The sequence below is a fragment of the Planococcus citri genome, chromosome 3 (assembly GCF_950023065.1).
Source record: "Planococcus citri chromosome 3, ihPlaCitr1.1, whole genome shotgun sequence".
NCBI lineage: Eukaryota > Metazoa > Arthropoda > Insecta > Hemiptera > Pseudococcidae > Planococcus > Planococcus citri.
The window spans coordinates 52,533,115-52,555,645 of NC_088679.1; the positions used below are offsets into that span (position 1 = coordinate 52,533,115).

Genomic DNA, 22,531 nt, shown 5'->3' on the forward strand with positions numbered 1-22,531 from the left:
TCAATGAAATTGTGGACGTATTTGGGTTTGATTCGGGGTTGTAAGTATTCAATTAAAAATGAAAATCATTTGAAAATCATTTACCAAACTTTAAGTAAGAATTTTTTTTTTGTAACAAGTGCACTGATAAGTGAAAAGTTGATTTTCAATTTTTTTCCCCGTGGTAAAAATTGGATTTCGAAGGATTTTGTAAAATATGTCTTAAAAACGCAAAAAAGGAAAAAAATGCAAAAAGATGCTCAGATAAATTCGGATGATTTTACTCAGAATTGTATGATTCGAAAGGATAGGCCCTAAATTATTAATACCTACCTATATGTGCTTACAAAAAATTTGTAAAAAAACCCCCCAGCCCTGTTGATAATTTACAAAAAAAATTACCAATAATTGATCAAAAATTACCAATAAGTTATAGCTCCAAAATTTGGAACCTTTCAAACTTTTGAACGTGTATTCTCAAACGAACCAATCACAAACAAAGGAGGAGTCCCGATCTCCCGATAAGGTCATTTTTGGGCCCCAGACAGTTATCGTTTGAACCACTCTTGAAATGTTGTAATAAATGTCCCAAATACGAATCCGTGGTTAGTTAACCCAAAATGACCATTTTTTGGGCTCCAGGGGATCCCAAAGTTGTGAATAAAAAAAGAACTTTGGGAACCACTAACAATTATTTTCAAAAACTTTTTTAGCGTAAAGTATGTGTTTGAACCCAATAAACGTTATGCTACGTGATTTTTTTATTTTCGACCCTCGGGAGCAGAAATGGGGGGGGGGTTTGATTTTTGGAAAATTTTGGAACCACCATTTTGAACCTACCCCTTTGAACCCCGCTAAAAAGCTTTTTACAGTTTATTAGTATCTGAAAAACCTTCATCCTACCAAATTTTGAGCTCAATAAAATTTTCCGCTGGTACTCAAAAATCCAATTTTCCAATTTTTCGTAATTTCGATATTTTGGGAACCCCTGGAAAGCTAGAAACCTGCGATTTGCGCTAAACGTAACGTTTTGAGGTATATAATCAACTATCTAGATGAAAAAGTTTAATTAGGCTCCCTGCATATTCGTAATTTCGAACCCTTTTTTTGGAGCCCCCCCCACTTTAGGCAACCCTAAAAAAGGCGTTTATGCATATTTTTTCAAATAAATTGAAGCATTTAAGTTTGAAAAACACTAGCAAGAGGTCGATAATTTTTCATTCGATTTTACCTGTAACTTTCAAAATTAAGCTTTTTTGGGCCAAATTCTGAGATTTTACTCTTCGAAAAAACGTTTAAATCACGTTTTAACGATTTCAATGAAGTAAAATCTCAACTCCTCCTTTCCCTATCAGTATTCATTACGTGGATCTGCTCAGCAGAGTGATTTAAGCTTACCTACATTATTTTGCATTATGCCATAAGCAGACGTCGATCTAGTAACCTACAAGAAAATATGTCAAAAACTCATCAAATTCGTATTTCAAGCATTAATTTCTCAGTTGGTTTCCCATTCAGGAATGTCGTTACATTCATAAAAAGCTTCATTCAAAACGATAAAATTAAAATACAATTTACAAATTTTGGAATAGAAATTCTTCATTTAATTTCAAGCAGGCAGGTAGATATCTAAGTAGGTACTTATTTAAAAAAAATCAAAAAATATTAATATTTCGTCATTAAAAAAAAATATGTTTCGAACCAAAAAAAATGTGTTCGAATAAAACGGTTTTTGTTTACATCGCATTCTCGATGTTATAAACATGTTTCAAATAAAACTATACAGCCCCGAGTGAAATAATAATTTCTCAAATTGAATTTGTTACACAGTGGGAAAAAATTGAATCGATATTGAATAAATGTGGAGTAACATGTAACAGAATACAATAATGGTTTTTAATAAAGTATACCGTTCATTAGATTTCAGCTATGGTAGTTATAGAAAAAGGAAAAAATCCCTTTATGAAATGAATATGGGGAGAAAATGGCAAACTCTTGCGCAGCATACCTTGAAGATTTTCGACGGTTGTAGTAGACGTTAAAATTAGCTAGTAGCGAAATGAACGCTGGTTTCTGTGGTGGTGCTAAGCTGAAAGCGCGCTGAAAATGTACTATTATTGCAAGCAAACCGACAAATTATATTTATACAGCGGAGCAGATATATACGTTTACGTGTTATTTTTTTTCTTTCCTAAAGCCACACACAACATCATTTATATTTCATACGCATACTATACCTACAGAAGTAAACTGGAGGAGTGTAGACTAATCTATATAGGTACATGTACATACCTACGTAGGGAAAAAAATGGAGAAAAAACAAAAAGTTAACAGGGTTAAGAAGGGAAGATGAAAGGAGCCTACTGCCCTAAAATTGTAATATTACCATATGAGCAAAACGTAGAGCAATACCAATAGCTAAGTAAGGAACGAGTTCGCATTTATATTTTCAATAGGTAGGTACCTACATAGGTACGTTTAGTATAACGAAAGACAACACAATTCAACGATATACACTCACTCATCTGCGGAGAAGACCTCCTAATAATTAATTTCTTGGCAAGAAAAATTATGGAAGATAATAGCTGCACGTCAAATATGAAACTATTGTTTGCATTAGTATTATTTGTGTTTACGTTAAAAGTGGCATGTACATATAACGTACCTAGTAAAGTGGGTAGAAAACAAGTAATGAATTGAGGTTATATCGTTTTAAGCCGAAACTAAGAGGCACCTGTTGGCGGCTCTTTCTTAAGTAATTAGTCTGCCACAGAAGGAGGAAGAACAATAGAGAAAATATAGGTGAAAAAGTAAACTAAAAAAACTTCAGAAATTCGTTTTCAAGTCAAGAGATACTCGGCCAAATGAAAATTACACGTTTAAAAAAAATATCCGTCAAGAGGCACTTCACACTTTTAATTGTTAATTTGTTAAATAACTCTCGAAAGCTATTTTTCCCTTATCCAATAAATGAGCTAAATATCTTTGTTAAGATGAGACAATAATCTTTTTTTCTTCTCTTCATTTCAAGTATTTTCTACTTTTTTCCTTTTGTGTTTCGACAACAAGAGTGTCTTTAATAATGATAATGAAAAAAAACAACTTATGGAATTTCGAAATCAACGTGTGAGATCTAGGTAGGTACAAGTACATACATACATAATCCTTTCATCTTTACCTTTCAATTTCATTTTTCAAACATCGAACTGACCAAGATAGGTACATACCAACACGTTTTGAATAACTTTGTTGCGGATTTTATATAGGTAGGTTAGGTACCTATTCGAATATCAAAAAATGTTTCATTTCGATTGAAATTCATTACCATTTTTCATTCTGTTCGCATTCGTTTGTATTGACTTTATCAAGTAAATGCTAATGTTTGTTTTACGCGTACGATATTTCATTAATCATTTTTTGATAGGTATTTATGTGTTTTAATACAACATGGTGATGAATACATTTCGAATTTGTAATGATCTTTATTCTAATCTACCGTATAGTGGTGACAATTGTTTATGGAAGAAAACTTTAGGATATTATTTTTATTGATTAGTATTTGATGTAGCACAACAGATTGCTGCAGTATATTGTGTCATGGATTAGGGACCTTTTCATACGAACAAATGGTAATTTCTGGTGGGACTATTACACTCATTTATATTTACAAGATGGTAGGGAGGGGGGAATATTATAATTTGATAGAATCTTTTTGCATCTCCAGTGTACATGGGTATAACTATAGACAACCTTTCTAAAGCTCGTGTAGTCGTGTACCTAAACCTATATACAACACACATACCTATCTGACTCGGTAAAGGTACATGAGGTACATACATGGATATACTTGTATTTTTTTTTTTTTTTTTCGTTTTAGACATTCTTTTCCTGTGTATCACAATTGTCAAAATACAAGAAGGTTGTTGGAATTATTAAGTAAGCTGAATTGGGAAAAAATAAAACTACAACACGTGGTTGAATTTAATCATTTTTCTGATGTGGTTGTAGATATAGTAGGTATTTTCTCTTTCTGCCTTTAGAAATTAAAGAAAAATATTACAAAAGGTAGACCGTGTATTACGTGTCTCCAGCGTGCATGGAATTTCAAAATTTATCATCTGAAACTTATAAGTAACTCGTAACGATATCATATCACAAAATACAACAGTGCTTAACTATATTGTAGATTTATAAATTTAATTTAATGAAACCGCAGTAGTAATATAAAGCCTACTTACATGTTTGATACAATATACCTATCGAGAAAGCTAGGTTGAAAGTAATACGGAAGTACTTGTATGGAAGTAGCAAAGTACGTAGTACAAAAGAAAAATTTGGAATTCGGTCATTTTTTTTTACGATAACCGAAGTTATTACGAGCATCAGAGCATGGTTTACGAATTATTTGTTATTACATACAAAGATAGGTACCTAAATGATCCACCTATTTATGTGTAGATACTAGGTATTAAATACACTCGGATATAAATGCATTCGCATTCCCTCATTGTGAACAGTTGAGAAAGTTTTGAATTTGACCATCTTCGAAACTACATAGAATTGAAGTTAAAAATTAATTCTCCTTGAATTGACATGAAAGACGTACGCCTGTGTCTTAATATGCAAATAGGTCAATTAAGGAAGTGCTCTGGATTAGTATAGGCAAATAAGCAGAAAAAATTTAGAGAAATTGTCGAAAAGGGCACCTATCTGTAATTATTACTCCCAAGAATTACTTAAACTACCCCTTCCCTCAGACACTTGATAATTTTTTATTCAGAGTATTAGGTACCCCTGTTCACGTTCGTTTTTCTCGCTTGCTGCTTGGGTTTGATTCTACCACCAAAATATGTAGCTCGCAAATAAACTTTTTGAACTCAAACTCGTTGATTTGAACGAAACCAAGCTGGATTGAAGAGGGCATTCGGGTGATGCCGCGTCAAATCAGACAAAAATTACTTGATGGCCCTTGTACATACATACATATGTGCTCGATTGGGTGGTGGGGGAATTTTTTTTCGTTTTTTCGCCAACGATGGAAATAATCAATGAATTCCAGAAAAAGCTATACTTAGGGGGAAAAAATCAAATTTTCAAAAACGGTCGAAAGAGAAAACACAATGACACAATGAGCACCATGCAACCAAATAAGTAGGTAATACTAAGGTATGAATCTCTCGAACTTGCATCTTCGATTTGAACGAAACCAAGCTATACATATGAGTAGATCGAAAGAGCGTGTTTTAAAACCACCGTAACTAATATTTCAGATTCTAAAGTTCATTTTTGGACCTCTGGCAATTTGTCAAATTGACCCCATCCACGGCCCCCAGCACCTCCCCAAAGGGAGTAAGAGTCAAAAAAATGGTTTCATTCGTGTGACACATGAAACATTATTACGTTTTTGTTATTGCTGAACACAATAATATAGCCTTCGTTTTTCAAATTGACCTCGCCCATTTTGTTTTGTCAGAAGTTCATAAAAATTTTTGGGGAGCGTGGATGGGGTCAAATCAAAAATCTGACGTCATATTCGTGTTCAGCGTCACAAAAACATGCTGCATATTTCATGTGTCGCACTATGGGCCAGGAGACCCCCTTAAACGGAGGTAACTCAAAAAAAGAAGTTCAGTAGTCAACCAAACAAAATAGGCATGTTATTGTGCAGACATCCACGCATACAAAACGCATTAAACAACCACAGATAGTTATACCCACCCCGCCACAACGGCCAAACGCGTGGGTTGAAGTTGACGTCGCGCTATCTGAGACAGCTACTATGCTTATAGGGTGTTTTTTAAAACCGGGTTTGTTCGCGTTTGCGTGGGTGAATTTTCATATGCAAAAAATGAATTCGATAGCCGAAAATCAGTACTTTTACAATATTTAATCAGTTTTTAGTTATATCTATGATTTTTTATACCACTGATGTTCAAAGTTGATAGCTTTTTGTGTAAAATCAGAAATCAGAACATGTTTTAGAACAAAACTGATGTAATCGGGCAATATCGTGTGTTCTCTTCTGCATAGGGAAGTGTATTTTGGAGTGGTGTATATTATGTTTTGGCGATTTTTTGCAGAAAATTGCAGATTTGCTTTGCAGGTCCGTTTTTCTATAAAAATACATCAATTTTCTTTAAAATTGCAGAAATACCGCATTTTAAGATTGAAACATGATGTACTCGATTCAATTTCGATTGAAGTACATTATTCTGTACTCAGTAGGCAAACATTTATCACCTATCAAAATTTCAAGTGCTAAAGTGCCTTTTTCGATTTGAAAATCAAATTATGCGCCAAAAATAAAGGTAAAAAATCAAAATTTTACCAAATTGACCTAGAAAGCTGAAATTTAGGATACACTCTATTTTCGAGCTGCCAATTCGATTGAATACTGTTTCAAACCGTTTTAAGTAGTTCTGGAGCCTCCAGCAGATTTTTGAGACTTGAAATTCCCACAAAATTTTATCAAATGGAGTTTGTTGGAATACAGGAATTCATTTTGCAAACTGATTTCAATAGGCTACTTAGTTGACTGGAGGTGTATTTCAAGTCGTTTTAGAGGCCTGAGGCTCCAGCGACTTTATGAAAATCACTGGAGCCTCCAGGACTTCCACGAGATTTTTGAAACTAGAAATTTCTACACAATTTTATCAAATGGAGATGGAAAGCCGAAATTTACTCTGCACTCCGATTTTAACACTCTCCAAAAACGACTTCACGTGGGTTCAAATCATTTTGGAGCTTGCAGCGACTTTTTGAAAATTACTCAAGTCCCCATGCAGATTTTTGAAACTTGAAATTTTCAAATTAGGTATATCAAATGGAGTTGGAAAGCCAAAAATTTATTCTGCAAACTATAATTTCACACTTTTTAGAAATTTAAATTTAACAAAAAACGCCATAAAACCTGTGGTGCATTTCAGTTTGAAACATATTTTTGTGCATTGATTTTATATAATTATGTACTTTGTGAAAATTTTAAAAATTCTCTCTTCCGCGCCCGTTTGAAGTAGAAAGATAAAATTCAGTTGACAGTTGATAGGTACCCTATTTTTGGTGTTATTTCGAAGTGGATTGCTGACAGTTTCAATCCATTTTGAATCCTTTTGTGCCTTTTTGGAAACTTCAGTTTTTTAAAAAAATGCCTCAATGTATTTTTGAAACGTATGCATGCATGCAAATTTTTGATTTTATCTAATCTCCTTTACCTCTCAAAATGGAGTTACTTAGTTTTGTTTACCCGTTTTAGCAATGACCATAATTTGGCACAAAAATAGCAAAAGCATTTTCAAGTGTGTTTTTGACCCCTACAAAACATTTTTTTTTTTCAAAAAAATTTGTGGTCAACAATTGAAAAAACTTACTGAGGGGGTAAAAATGGATTCTAGTGTAAATTATTGTTTTTGGTAAACGAGGTGTCGTTTCCATATGAATCGAACCCCCCGGACACGAATATGACGTCCAATTTTATGTTACTCTCATCCACACCCCTACAGTGCCTCTGCCCCACCGCAATTTATACTATATTAAAAGTTGAGCTATTTTCATAATGTTGGTGTCGTTTTCATATGACTCGAACACCCCGAACACGAATATGAAGTCCAATTTTATGCTACTCTCATCCACGCCTCTCCAGTTCCTCTGCCCTCGCCTCAATTTTCACTACATATATTAAAAGTTGAGCTATTTTCATAATAATGGTGTCGTTTCCATATGAATCGAACACGCCGAACACGAATATGAAGTCCAATTTTATGCTACCTTCATCCACAACCCCTACAGTACCTTTTGAACATTCTTTTCACGTTTTTTTATTTTATCTATTAATCATTTTTTTGATTAAAATTTCAAATAACTACAAATCACATTGAAAAAGCCACAGGATAACAAGAAATTTAAAAACAGCACTTTTCAATTTTTTTTGATTTCCAACTGTTTTTTTTTGAAAAATTTTCGAGTATGGTTATGGTTACGGTTCATTTTGATTTTAGGAAACAGTTACAGTTACGGTCAGTGATATTTACAAAAAAAAAAAAATTGTTTACAACTCTAAGAAAAAAAACTGGATTCCAATTTTTTGTAATTTTTAATGAATTCAAAATGAAAATCTCAAGTCGTGTCATTCACTTGAATATTTACCTACCTATAGGTATGTAATTTAATGCAATAGCAGAAGCGTTGGACATGGATTTTGATCAAAAAATGCAATGTCATAATTGTCAATAAATCTTATAGGTACTTACTTAATTCGGATCATCAAATATATTTATGGTTGAATGAAAATGAATAGCATCCTTTCAGCTTACAACATTTTGATTTCAAGTGAAAAATTTCAGATAGCCTATTAAAAGTCTGTGCCCAGAACAGTTTAATTTTTTAATTTTTACTCGAGTACGACTGATGTGCAGTCGAAATAAAAAATTGAAAAGTTTTTTCTCCAGTTCTTCTTCAGTCTTTCTTCATGGTGGTTAGGTACATTATAGCCATTTTAGGGAAAGAGAGCATTAATAGGAGTAATTCATATGAAAAGAAATTACTGGAGCGCAACTAAAGCCAAATCTTCGCGAGTGTTTCTTTGATTTTTTTATGAAGGTGGGAGGGGGAGAGAGGAGGTGAAACGATATATTTTCAAAAAAATGTCCTGTTGAGAATCTAAAAATAAAAAAAAGTATTTATTTTAACAATAATAAGGACGGGCTAGTTAATGTGCGAATCATGTTTTCGCACACGAACTTCTTCAATGAATTTCGTCATACACTGAAGTACCTAACTTTTTTCAATTTTTCTACTTCTATATTTAAGTAAGTGGCATCAGGAAATTTCAAGTGAAAATGTTAACCGAAAATGAACACGATGATAAATTTCTGGACAAAAGTCGAATGGTGAATTAATTCACGCCATTGTGACCTTCTGGTTGTGTTTCCTCGTTAGTATAGTTTGCCATTCACCCGAACCTTTTTTTTGGCCCGAGGAAATCGCTGATTTTTAGTTACAGTTCAGTTTGATTAATTTTTATCATCCAGGTAACGTTTTAGTATTTCGCACTCTTTCACGCTCACCAGCGTAATTTTTCACTGCTTGGGTTCATTTCTCGTTATTTTCTATGGTACCATATAAGAGAGAAAAAAAGTAGGTACTCGGACGAATTTTTTTTTACCAATGATAAATGAAGCGAAAAAGTGCAAAATGATTTATGGAAATAATGTTGTTGAAATTTGTTTACAGTTTTAGTATAAGTATATATATGGTACCAATGGAATTTTTTTAGAAAAATTTCCCGATGTTCAACAATAAGCATAAATTGAGTAACCGAGTGAAAAAAAAACAATGTTAAATGAAGCATTTGTTAGAATATAAAGCTGCGTCCATTTTCATTATAAATATGAAAATATTTGATGCTTTCGCTTGGTTGCAGTTTTTATACAATGTAACTCTACGTATAATAAGTCGTTTGCAGAAATGATGTTCTTCGACTGCTTTTTTTTTTATATGGGGATAGATTTAATTTTTCAAAAGAATTTCTTCGGCATTTTTTTCACGTTTCGTTACCACGCAACAATGTTTGTAAGAAAAGTGAAATTGAATCGTAATTCACTTTTAGACGGTGAGATGTTCAATTTGAACGTATTTTTATTTAAATTATTGTACCGAGCTGAAGAATGAAACATTTTTCAAACTACCGGCAACACTTTGGAATTTTCAAAAGATTTCTTTTCAAAACAGTCCGAATTCACCTACTATTTTTTAGATTCGTTTTTCAAATAAGTGGGTAAGATGTATACGAATATCTTAGAGCAATGCTCTTATACGTATTAAATGATGACAGTGGTTTTGTTTTTTATAATCTCGTTGGCACAATATTTTTTCAACAGGTGAGTGAATCTATACGTATATTTTGCCACATTTAAGTATAATAAAATAGAGAGTTCTTATTGTTTTTAGATTTTTCCTGAAATTAATGTTACTTAATTAATTTTAGCTACACTACTAGCATAAATTCTAGTATTTTTGAATCTTTTTAGTCGAGTTTAAGGTAGGTAGGTAGGTAGGTACCTACTTATGGATAATTTCAGAACCAGGTTCTCAGACAAATGGCAATGTCCCTTGACCACACTCTCTAAAAAAAACTTGCCTAAATTCATTTATTCTTCTCTCGAGATTTGTGGTTCTTTTTTTTAAAAAAATTTATGAGGAACTTGAATCATTCATTTATTGTTGTTACTTGTTAATAAAAGGTACGCGAAGCAAAATTACCCAGTTCATGTTCAGTGATCTCTAAGGTATAAATTAAAATAATTTCATGCACTTAACAGGTGTTTCATTTGATATACTCTAACGTGCTACTATTTAAGCATTTTCTCGTTAAGGCATTGCTTTGGGAATTGTTATTTAAACCTACGGTGATTACAATTAATAATCAACACGTACCCATGTTAATCATATGTGCTACGTGTTGAGTCCGATTTAAAATTATTTGACAATTAATAGAAATTAAAGATGAATAAACATGCAGCTATTAAGAGCAGGACGAGACAGGGTGGTTCAAAAAAATTAAGTCGTGTTGAACTTTTGAAACAATTCTAATGTCGATGGTTTGACGTTTTTCTTTGTCCTTCCGTGTACTTTAGCCATCAAAATTGTCATTTTTCATAAGAAAATGATGATTAGGGCTAGGATTTTTATGATAATGCTTTTTTTTTGTAGCAACACCCTATACGGCATAAATATATTTTCTTTGCGTTTCATTCAATTCTGAGGCAAATGGTGAAAGTTGATAGTGCTTTTTTTTGCTTTTTTTGGGTGTAAATGCTTTAAAATGCTTATTTTGGGCCAAAAAGGCGGAAATTTTGCTTTTTTGGGGCTTTTTTTCGTCGTTAGCGCTTTTTTTGGTAATAAAATTAGTAAAATTGAAGAAATTAGTTCCAAAATACAAAAATTTATCAACTTTTGCACATTTTTGAAAAAAATAAATAATTTTTGAAAATATGTCAGTTTAAAAAACAAGGGAGAAAAAACAGAAAAATAGCAGATTCAGTTTTCATTTTTCAATTTTTATTTTATTTTATTTTTTTTCTAATTTTTAGTTTCAGTTTTTTCCTTTTTTTTCATTTTCTTCTTTTCGTTCATTTTGGTTCATGTTGTACATATATGTGTACCGATATTTCAAAAGGACCCATTTGGTCAGTGCCGAGAAGGGTATGGATTTTATTTTTCAAAAATCAAAATAAATTTCCAGTTTTCTCCAGTGGATCTCAACAGTGTTTGAGTGTGAAGCTGTCCATGAAAGCTTCACATTCGCGCGCCGTTTAGATCAATTGGAAAACTTTGGAAGATTGTGCCAATTTTTGAAAAATAAAATCAACACCCTTCTCGGCACCGACCGAATGGGCCCTTTTGAAATATCAGTACACATATTTAAGGGACGTATCTTGCTGGGTTTGAAAAAACCTTCATTTTGATATGTAACATGGTCGGATTTGATAGCGCTTGTTTTTGCTTTTTTCTTACATTTTTAATGCTTTTTTATAGCGCTTAAAACGTGTTTGATAGCGCTTAAAAATCCTAGCCCTAATGATGATAATTAATTTAAACTTTTCCTCGCAGTTTCATTGTTGAGAAGAAATAACCGCGAGGACATTTTTTTCTCCCTACTTAAGAAACATTAAAGTTGGTTGCAAATTGAGTGAAACTTTGAAGTGCCTACCTTCCTACATACCTACAAAAAAAACCTGTCAGGAATTAATTTTAAAATTTTGTTTTTTTAGTATCTTTGTGCATTTTTTTTGACTCTATAATTATAACCTTTTTTCACCAAGTGTGTTTATTTTATATCATCTGAAAGTAGAGATTTTAAGATATCGCTTCATAACTTTCTCCCACTTTTTTCCAAACTTTAATTTTTGGAAATTCTGCCCATCTTGGAACTTCAAAGATGCTAAATATGTCTCAGAACTGCCATTTTAAAAAGAACTACGATAAAAACAATAGGTAATAATTATTATTTAAATGAATGCCTATAATTACAAAATGCCAAAAAAAGTTTGATTTCCTCTTTTTCTTTTTATTGTTCAATTGAATCTCTTCTTCGTGTTTTCTTGGGTAATTGCTGAAATTCCTGTAGGTTATTCAACGTTTAAAAAAATTATTATTTTGAGTTGGAGGGGGAGAGACTGCAGTGTTCCAAGTTGGAAAAAGTACCACTCACAAAATCAGTTCTGTTATACCGCTGCTGCTTTTGTTCTGGGCTTACCTGTGCATGTACGGAATGTCCCAAGGCGTAGGTTTAGGAGGTGTCTGAGGCTATGGTTGCAGGGTGGTACTTTTGAGCCCTCCTGATCAATTTAGCTGGAGGGTCGGTGCCTGGTAGGTGTCATGGTTCGTGTCTAGGTGTTATGTGCTCACATTTTCTCTATAGCTCTGTTCGTTTGGAACACACTTTCTGTTCGGTGTACACTTTGTACACAAAAGTCATTTGTTTGGAAAAAGTGTGCGTTCGGTGTGCAGATTTTTTGTATTCGTTTGGACTGGGTGTAGAGCGGGTGTATACTCGGTGTATACACCCGCTACACCGAATAAAAGGAGGTGTAGCGGGTGTACACACCGAGAACGTATTTTGTTGCAAGAAACCAGTTTGTAAAAAGCCAATTTTAATGTGATGAGATGTTATGGGGATGATGTGTTATTTATTGTTTTTCATCATTGGAAATTAACTGTTAACGATTTTTTCGATTTTTGGTGTGTGATGAGTGCACTGAATTCATTTCTTTGAAACGCGTGTTCAGTGTGTACACTGGTTACACCCTGAATTCGGAGTACACACCGAACATACACCAGGTGTAGAAAGTGTGTTCCAAACGAACAGAGCTATTTACTGTGTACTTGTTATGTTTTTTTTTCTGTTGTTTTTTTACTACACAATATCTCGAATAGTCACCTGTGTGTTCATTGTTTAAAACTTTCTCTTTTTATGTTTCATGTTAAGTGGTTGTCAGCCGTTGTCTAGTTGGAGGGGATGGGAGAATTTTTATGTATGCTTGTCTTTTTATTTTTTGTTCTTTTTTTTCTATTACTTTATGCCATTTTTTTATGTACCTACCTATTTATTTATTTCTTACTTGGTTGTTATTTCAATTGGATTGTATAGTAATAATAATCTGGCTCCTCGCCTCGCCTCAGGGCATAGAGGGGTCGTCAGTACTTGTGTAGATTGTACGCTTTCGGAAAATTAATAATTTCATTTCATTTTTTTTCTATTTTTTGGGCATTTTAGTTGGCTTTAAACTATATTATTTGAGCCATCAAGAGCCAACCCGTATTCAGAAAATCCCTAATTCCCCTCCCTCCTTCTGCAAAAAATCATAAAAACTACAGACTAATAATAATTATGTAGGTATTTAAAACTGAAATTTTAAAATAAATTTTGAAATGTTAACGCATGAACAATAATTTACCTCAAGTCCTTCGTTTCCTAGGCCCTTCAAGAAATCGAGACCTGAGCCAAATCGCTCTCTTCATCCCTCCTCCTATCTTTACGTTCCAGCGCCTGCGTATTCCTAAATTCTCCTTATAGAGAAGCGTCTAATTTTCGAGAGTTTACAAAGAAACAGATAGGTCGCTTCATGAACATTTTTATTTTGAAAAAGTTCCAAATTTGATGAATTTTACGTGGTTCTAGAAATTTTGAATCGAAAAAACAAAGGAATTTCACGAATTTCTCGATTTTTATGATAAATAGGTGGTTTATTTTTAAAATCAACAAAACGTCTTTCTCATATTTTTCATTATGGGAAATTGGGAAATGGGAATAATAATTTTTCAGCGTTTGAAATATCACTTTATTCATTCATTTATTGGACATGTTACAAAAGGAGGAGATATTTCATAAAAGAATAATTTTTAAACAAAAAAAGTACATAGAAACATTCATAGATAGGTACGTTAAGGGTGGCATAAAGATGTAGGTATGTTGCCTATCTTTTAAAGCATAGGAACAGGACTTCTCGTAGATTTTTTTTTCTAATTTTCCAATTCACCCTATAACTTTTATTTCTATTCGAATCGATAACCAAAATAGAAAGAAAGTTGGGATTTGTGCCAAAAAATTAGTATTTTATCTAGATTTTTTAGTTTTGTATTCATAGTTACGTGAACGGAGAAATGTACATTACATTTGAAAAATCAGAGAGAAAATATAAATGATTTTTTTTTGTTTTGTTTTCCCCATTTACATTAAAATAGATAGGTCTATGCGTAGTTTTTCAAACATCCATCTTTGCAACGAGCAGTTGATATTTTCAACCAAAAAAAAAACCAACGAAATCGGTTCTTTTCATCAACACAATTCTTATCCTTCTATTTTAATTAGGTAGGTAGGTACCTAAATAAAATGTTGCGGATCCCAATTCAAAAAAGAACGAACAACATTATTCAGAGCATACCTATCACACAAAAGTTTGATCAATATGGAAGAACGAGATTGTAGCTTCTGAAAAAAGTTTTTTGTTTTTGAAAAGCGTACTTTTAAGAAATGTTACTAAAATTAAGAAATGATGGACAATTTTTTAAAATAATAATGTTATTTTTGGATTTATTTACGAATGATTTTTTTTTTCAACTTTGAGCTGTGCATTTCGTGTTTACTGTTTATGTATCAAGAAGAACATCTATGCAGGTACTCTCGAATCTTCCGATGGAATATTCTTTGTAACGACAAAAATACCTAAACTCCAACCATTTGGGTAGTCGATTAAAGAAACGGAAAGAGATTAGATTAGGAAAACATACACGGTTTCATTTGGGAGTTACATAGTTGTCAGATGGAAGGCACTTTTACTACAGTACCTACAACAGAATGCCACATATTTACGTTTTATAATAGCTACATGATAATTTAATGACACGTAAAATTTGCTGTCGCATAATAGGTAATTATTCAGTGTACTAAAGCGATGGGCACGAGATACCAGTTGTTTTTTTTTCTAAGTGAACCTTCGCAAGCGGAAAACATTCATAAATTTCAGCTTAAATTATATATTTCGATGATTTATAACTTGTAATCGAACGTAATTTCCTTAATATTTTACCATCACTCAATCACAATGCCCATAAGTAAGTCAATTCACATCAGGAAATTGATTAAATTCAAATAGATATGAAAATAATCCTTATCAACCTACCTCGTGTTTAAAATTAATCTGGCGAATTATTTATTACTCGTAAAATTATCTGTTCCTTAAAAACCAACTCGCATACCTACAAACATTAGGTAGATAAGTAAGAACTCCTACAGATACCTATATTATTACACTGCGAATAAACTTAGTACCTATTTTGGCCAATAAACTGTAGCAAAGTATATACGGAATAAAAAGTTTAGCCAAAATATATCTAGCATGGTATGTAATTTTCAGCTGAACCAACATTTTGTTATACTATGATTAAGCTTTAACTCGTTTCTTAAACTCGGCTTTGGAAGGATTTTATAGAGAAAAGTTTCAATTGATGAGGTACTTTGCTTAATAACAAGAAAGTTTGGTCATTAGGGGAGAGCACCGAAAAAAAAAAACACTACATGTTAGTTGATAGTTAACACGTTGTATTTAATCTAATACTTGGGTTTGGCTCTTTCTGTATCGCGTATTAGATGAGAGCGCAAAATGCCGGAAATTTCAAAAACATAATTTATTTCAAAAGAAAATTAATGTTGATGTTACGGATTTTTTGTTGACGGTTTGGTTCAGGGATGAAATACAATTAAGAAATAAGTTTATACTACATTAACGACTCAATTTTCTCGGCGCAAAAAGAAAACTCTTTGTTAACCGTTTTGTGTTTTTTTAGTTTTACTTTCATTTTCGTATAATACTTACCTATGTAGTTGAGTAGGTACCTACTTATTTCAATTTTTAAATGTGGAATGAAGCGAAATCATCGAAAATCTACGTAGGTATATTAATTTATTTCATTATAAGAAATTAAATGGGCATGGTTCGTTCTTCACTTCATTACTTAGGAACTTTTTTTTTTACTTCTTTTTCAATAGATGAGTAATATTATTTAGATTATTCTTCAGTGTTATGATAACATTAGGTAGATAAATTTTCACGATGTTATCGTCGTGTTTAAATTTCATTAAAGAAACTTTTCAGAAGTTTTGTAAAGTTACAAATTTGTATCCACTTTAAAACCGAACTGTATGGAAAATTTTTGAGAAATTTTCTCAACAAAAACTTCATAGGTAAATATAATCAAAACATATACTTGCTGTGGGTACCTGTTTTTACCAATTTTAGAATTATGGGTAATTTTTCAAGCAATTCGAGTACCTATACCTAATTTGAAACTTATTACTTATTCTTCGTGTTTGATAAAGTAAATAATGTTTTTTCTTTCGAAATTACAGATACTTTGTTAGTAATGTCATCCGAATACGTTAAAATAAACTTGACAAACGCGGTTAATAAAATCTCGATTGCGTATTGCTTATTAATAAATGTACTCGATGTCGAAATCGCGACGCGAAACGATCCTAAAATTGCAAGAATGCGGATGAACTTTCAATTTCTCTCGCGTTTTGCGAATGTAAAAAATTAGAAAAAATTTACGTTTGTTTTATTTTTCTTATTTTTATGATAAAATAGGCGCTAAAACATGGTAAGATATTTTGCCAAGGTAGTTTATGGCACGCTGGAGAGATTCGCAACCATAAAACTTTCATTTCTTTAAGCACTGTTCCTTTGTGGAGCTTTAGCTTCGCCGTCGTACATGATGCTGATAAAAACTAGACGTATTGTTTTCTCATTTAAGTCATTCCGAATAATTAATTCACAAGTTTAGGTATTATCCTCGACCATTTTCTTTCTTTATTATGCTCCGAAATTGATCTCGTTTTTAGCTATTTTTCAAATAAACGATAACAGTACCCGAGAGCGACATTTCAAACCAACGTATGATCAAGCAAATTTTTACCTACGCTGGATAACGAGTACGTACTTATTCGTTGACTGTATAAAGAAATGATTTTTCCGCAGGTAAACGTTCAATTTTTTAGCCAAGCTTTATAGGTACGAGGTATCAGAAGTTTAACGATAAATTTTTTCCATAAATGTCATTAAATATTTCAGTAGGTTGTTAGTAACTATTTTACTGCAACTTGAAAAAAAATCTTGAATGTGTCATTTTTCTGCACACAAAATTAAAACTTATGCGTCTGAAAAGTGTGCGCAAGCGCGACTAGGTTCATTTTAGTGCCAATTAAGTTGCATAAGCATGCTCCTGGAATATTCGCCGAATGCGTGTTAATAAATTTGCCTACACGATTCGCCGTAAATAATTTTTAGTAGTTCATACCTATTTTTTCACAGTTTGTTGGCACTCGAATATTTTTTAAAAGTTAAGAGATGATTTTGAAGTGAAACAGAAAACAATTTTCCCTTATTTTGCCAGAAATCAAAAAGTGCAGAGTCGATTTTGTCGCTGAATTCGCTAATTTTTTAAGCTCCACTGATCATCATTCTTCATCGTTGTTAGTCTCCATAGGTACTTGAGTAGTCTCAAACTACGCAGGCAATATCAAGAATTTTGTAGAAATTAACTATAGAGAATAAAATGTGGTGACGATCAAAAAAGAGCAATAGAAATTCGATTTGTCCTTTTTCCACGATAATGAAAATTTTCCACGTGAAATATAAGTATAGGAACTCAATATACTCTAAAAGTATAGAAAAAGAGATACAATATGTACAATTCGACACCATAGCTCATAGCAACGCAGTTTCCTTCAACAGTTCACCTTATTTGTAAATCGCCAAATTACAGTTCGTCAGACGTTTTAAAAATTCTTTCTGCAACTTTCCACACAGCATGTGACAAAAATTCTCTTTGAAGAAATTATTTTTCGTACCTGTCTACGAGTCGAGTTGTAACGAATTGTAAAATTTTAATTTTAATTTATCACACCTTGCTTTTTACTTTTCAACAAAATCATAAATGTAAATCCGTTTCGACCTTACAAACGCAAATGATGTTTTTTCGGATGAAATGAATCAACACGTGAATAGATAAATCACTCGCAAAAAATGAGTCAGCATCAAAAAAAACTTCACGATATGAACTTTGAAAAAATATACAACTTTAAATGTTCCCAACGTTCATAAATTAACCAACTTGTAAGGCATAATTTTTACATGAAGAGTTAACAATGCCGGAAAATAAATTACTGTTAATTACCTTTTAACTGAGTTGAAACTTGTGAAATGGCTGGAAAGCATTTTTTTTTCACTTTAATTTGCCTCTGCGATGCACAGTGTTAGAAAAATTAAGCTCAAAGCTTGAATGCAAAACGGAAACTCATTTAAATGTGTAGGTATAATTACGAGGTACACGCGGTTATATTCGTGTGATGTTAGGTAAGTATATTTAATGAAAATAAATTCTGAATTTTTTACATACATTTCTTTTAAAACATTTTACGACATATTGACGAATTATCCATATCAAAATAATGTATTTTGTACTCAATATGTTCGTCCTGAAAATACTTCTTGATAGATTTTGTGACAGCAAATTGTTGGAGGTTGGAGAAAAGAGGTTATTTATCCTCAATAAGTAGGTAAGCTAAAATTTTGAATTATTGAAATTTACGAGAACGGATTGGATGTGTTTGGAAAATTCTTCAAAAATTTTTATTGTGAGCAGAAAAAATTTGTACCTAATGGGAAAATTCGTAACACAAATGATGGTGAAATGTGATTAAACAAGGGGAGTAGAAAATCGAATTTTGAAAATTCGAAGTTTCCGAATCGTAATTAGAGGCTCCGGAACAGCTCTTGAAACCACCTTCAATCGCCTCAACACGTTTAAATTTAGATAAAAATACCGAGTTTTGTGTTTTCAACTTCATTGACTAAAACTTGGCGGAAATTTCAACTTTCATAAATCTACTAGATGTTCCAGAACTGCTCAAAACGGTTCGAAACCGTTTCCAATTGAATTAGGGCGTCGAAAATTGGGTGCATACCAAATTTCAGCTTTCTAAATCAGTTTGGTAAAACTTTGATCTTTTTCAATTTTCGAGTCAAAGATTTTCAAAAATTTACCAAAAATCTAAAAATGAATTTATTATGTTGAAAAATTTTTCAGGCACGAAAAATCAAAGTCATTCTTGAAATAAATTGAATGAATGGATAGAGGGTAAACGAAGGAGATGTTCTCACTTTTGAAATCAGAAAAACCCATTAAAAAATGTCGAATGAACCGAGTCGTGCCGAAACCGAAAGTACTTACAAGGAGGAAGATGTAGAAAGGGCAACGAAACAGGTGAAACACGACCGAATGAAAATTCTCAACCAAGATCAGATGTTTCTTAGTCCCAACTACTTTTTTTTTGGAAGAAAATTTAGGGGCTTTAGAGAGTGAAGAGGTTAGTAACCTATCAACTGCAGCTATTCAAAATTGGGTAGGTGGTTGATTAAATATGAAAAAAATTGATGGTGGAATGATGCTAGAGAATTTCGATGAGTTATTTCAAAGTTTTAAAAGTGAGGGAAAACCTGATCGAACGAAAAAAAATTGAATGAGAATATTTGGGCAATGAAACTTTGTACAAACAAAAACTAATACTTAAGTATGGTAAAATTATGATAGGTAGATATCTACTTTTTTGATAAGTGAGAGTGATTCATCATTCTTTATCTGAGAAACAAAATAAAACGCACCCAAACCCCCTGTTCGTCCCTCTGAGTAAATTCCCATGATCAGCTTTACGAGTACCTATATAACTGAATTTATAAAGCTTCACAAAATGAAAAATTAAAAAATTCATCCCTCAAAGCAGCACATCGGTCATTCAGCGTTTCAATTTTTCAAATCCAAGTTAAATTAGGTACCTACCTATCTATTTTTAGTAAATGCGAGTGAGGTGAGTTTTTAATTTTTGAGTTTCTTTTTTCGTTGACATCTCGAAACAAAATGATTATCTGCGTGCGTTCAATAACATGAAGTAAAAAGTGAAACAAAATAATCTTAACGAAGAACTTCGGCGAACCTACTTTAATTCATTGAAAACACACACTGAGCTAATTGTCTTAGAAACTCATTTAGATACTTTCACTCTCTTACAATTACGACTGTATGCGTAAACTTTTCTGCCTCGCTAACAGAGCATTTACGCGAAAATTTGCCTAATTCTGCATCAGGTAAGTTCACTTCTTTTGTTGACTTTACTTTTGTATGCGAGTTTACTTGAAGTTGAAACTCTTTACTGTAGTCATGTTTCATCGTATCACAATAAGCATATTTTTATATGCTTGCAGCACCGTAGCTGAGTGTTTATAATTCCAAAAATATTTCTCGGTAACTCAAAAAGTAGGTACGATGATTACAGCTGAACATTGGAAAAAATTCATTCAAAAATTGATTCATTATTCACATTTACAGAAACATAAGCAGTTGAGATAATACACCGCTAAATTCAATCTGCATAGAGTGTGATCAATCGTATAGATGCATAGGTAGGTATGTACAACAAAAACCAACGCCAAGCTATCCGTGCAATATGTATAGGTAAACTTTACTATGCCATAAAATACGTTGTACTCTTACTTGGTGTGGGGGGGGGGGGTTCCCTCTCAATGTTAACCTCTGAAACGACCAATGGGGAAATTAAGATTCCGCAATTTAAATAGTGTTGGTCAGCATTTGAATTGTATTTTGTTAGGTTGCATTATTAAAGTGTTGGCAACCCAGTAATGCAAAGTAATCTGATTTTGTTCTTGTTTCTTTTTAATATTTAATACATTAATTTGGCTTTGTGTACTTATTTTCATTCCTGCCATAAAAAAAAAATCATAACTTGCTGCTAAACATTCTCACAGACGAAATCTTCGTTCTGATAATTTCTATTTTTTTAAAAAGCGTTCCTATAATACATAATTATTGTATTGTGTGTAACTCTTTGATTTTTTTCATCCCTTGTTAAAATATGGCGAAGGTCCTAAGGTCAGAAAAAATTTTTAAAATTGATATAAATCAAGTATGGATACAGAGGGAGCTAGGAAGTGTATTGATATAATTGTAAGTTTACATTTTTAGGAAATTTTCCCTTAATTTTTCAGTTTTTCTAGAACTATATATACAATGAGTTAAATATAGGTATATCAACGTTGTTTTTTAAAAGCATCAATTAGTATCATGGCTACGAGAAATGCCATAGCAATTTAATTACAGAAGTAATATTCATAATAATTTGTTCTAACTACATTGAAGAAAGTAACCGAAATAGCAATTTAAAAACATACCGAATCACTAAAAATAAAAACTGCTGGGTAAATTTTACATCACTAATTATGCTTTGCGGGGAAGCCATTACGTTATAATGCTTTTGATGTAATATCTTTTTTAATTAAACAAGCTACTGTATAGTTTTAAAAGTAGGTAGGTATCTACTTATTTCATTATTTGTCTGCAAATTTTATGCACACATTGCTGTTTTTGGGTTTGTTTTGTTTTTATACCTACAAATTAGACTAAGATTGCAGTTTTTCAAAGAATACATACTGTATACACTAGTATTATATAGGTATTGCATAAATGCCAAGTAACCTCTTATTTTGAAAAAAGAACTGAGAGAGATGATGTATCGTCTATGAACACTGTAGTGGGAACACTGATGAAATTTTGGGTATATTTATAAAGGCACCTAAGTATTGAAAATGAATCGAAGAAAATGACTTTTGTATTGAAAAATAGGAGGGATACCCAGACCTCTATCTGTTTACATTGCTGAAGTTAAGCTCAATATCGAGCATCAAAACTTGGTTAAAATAAAGGCTAAAATCCAGCTGCCTTCATGTTCAAGAAAATCGGTTATCAAAATTCATTTTTTATTCAGTTTCTCCTGTGAGACTATAATAATAAAAGAAATTAAACGGAGCTCAGAGCTGGTATTCATTGAATTGAACATTTGAACGTTCAGCTAAGGTAATAAAAAATTGAAAGTTGACAAGAATAAAACTATTATGTAGGTACATATAGACATACGTGCCCATACATATGTATTATCAGCATTGCAGGGATGTTTATCTTTAAAAAGTGGATAAACTAAATGCAATTAAGGACACCTAATTGCTTCGAATGAAATTTAATAAAAAGTGATCAAAAATCATCAACAACTCTACTGGATAGCAAATAATTAAAAATGAAAGGCAAAGTGAAGATAAATTGATTCACGCTAGTCGATGTCGATGTAATTTGCGCTTCTTTAAATGGGCATGGTAAGTAGTATAGGAAAATATATTACAAATTTTCTAATTTGGCATATTTTTTTTAATGCAATATTTCAGTTTTACCAGGAACCGTATAGGTTTATTTGAATATAAAATCATGATCAAACGTTGAGATTTGTTCCTCTCAAATTTAAAAACTAAGCTTTAACTAGGTTATCTGGTTTTTCGATTCGTTATTATTCCGATGACTACGCCATCCTATATAAAGAAGCAATTAGAACACGAAGTTTTCTTATTTCAGAAAGGAAGGTAAGGTTGCAGAAATT

At 32.2% G+C, this 22,531-nt stretch overlaps 1 protein-coding gene across 1 annotated transcript in view; it reads right to left on the bottom strand.

Moving 5' to 3' along the window:
* Positions 1 to 22,531, bottom strand: part of Task6 (TWIK-related acid-sensitive K[+] channel 6) — a 39,341-nt gene that overhangs the window by 16,102 nt on the left and 708 nt on the right. The window lies entirely within an intron of this gene.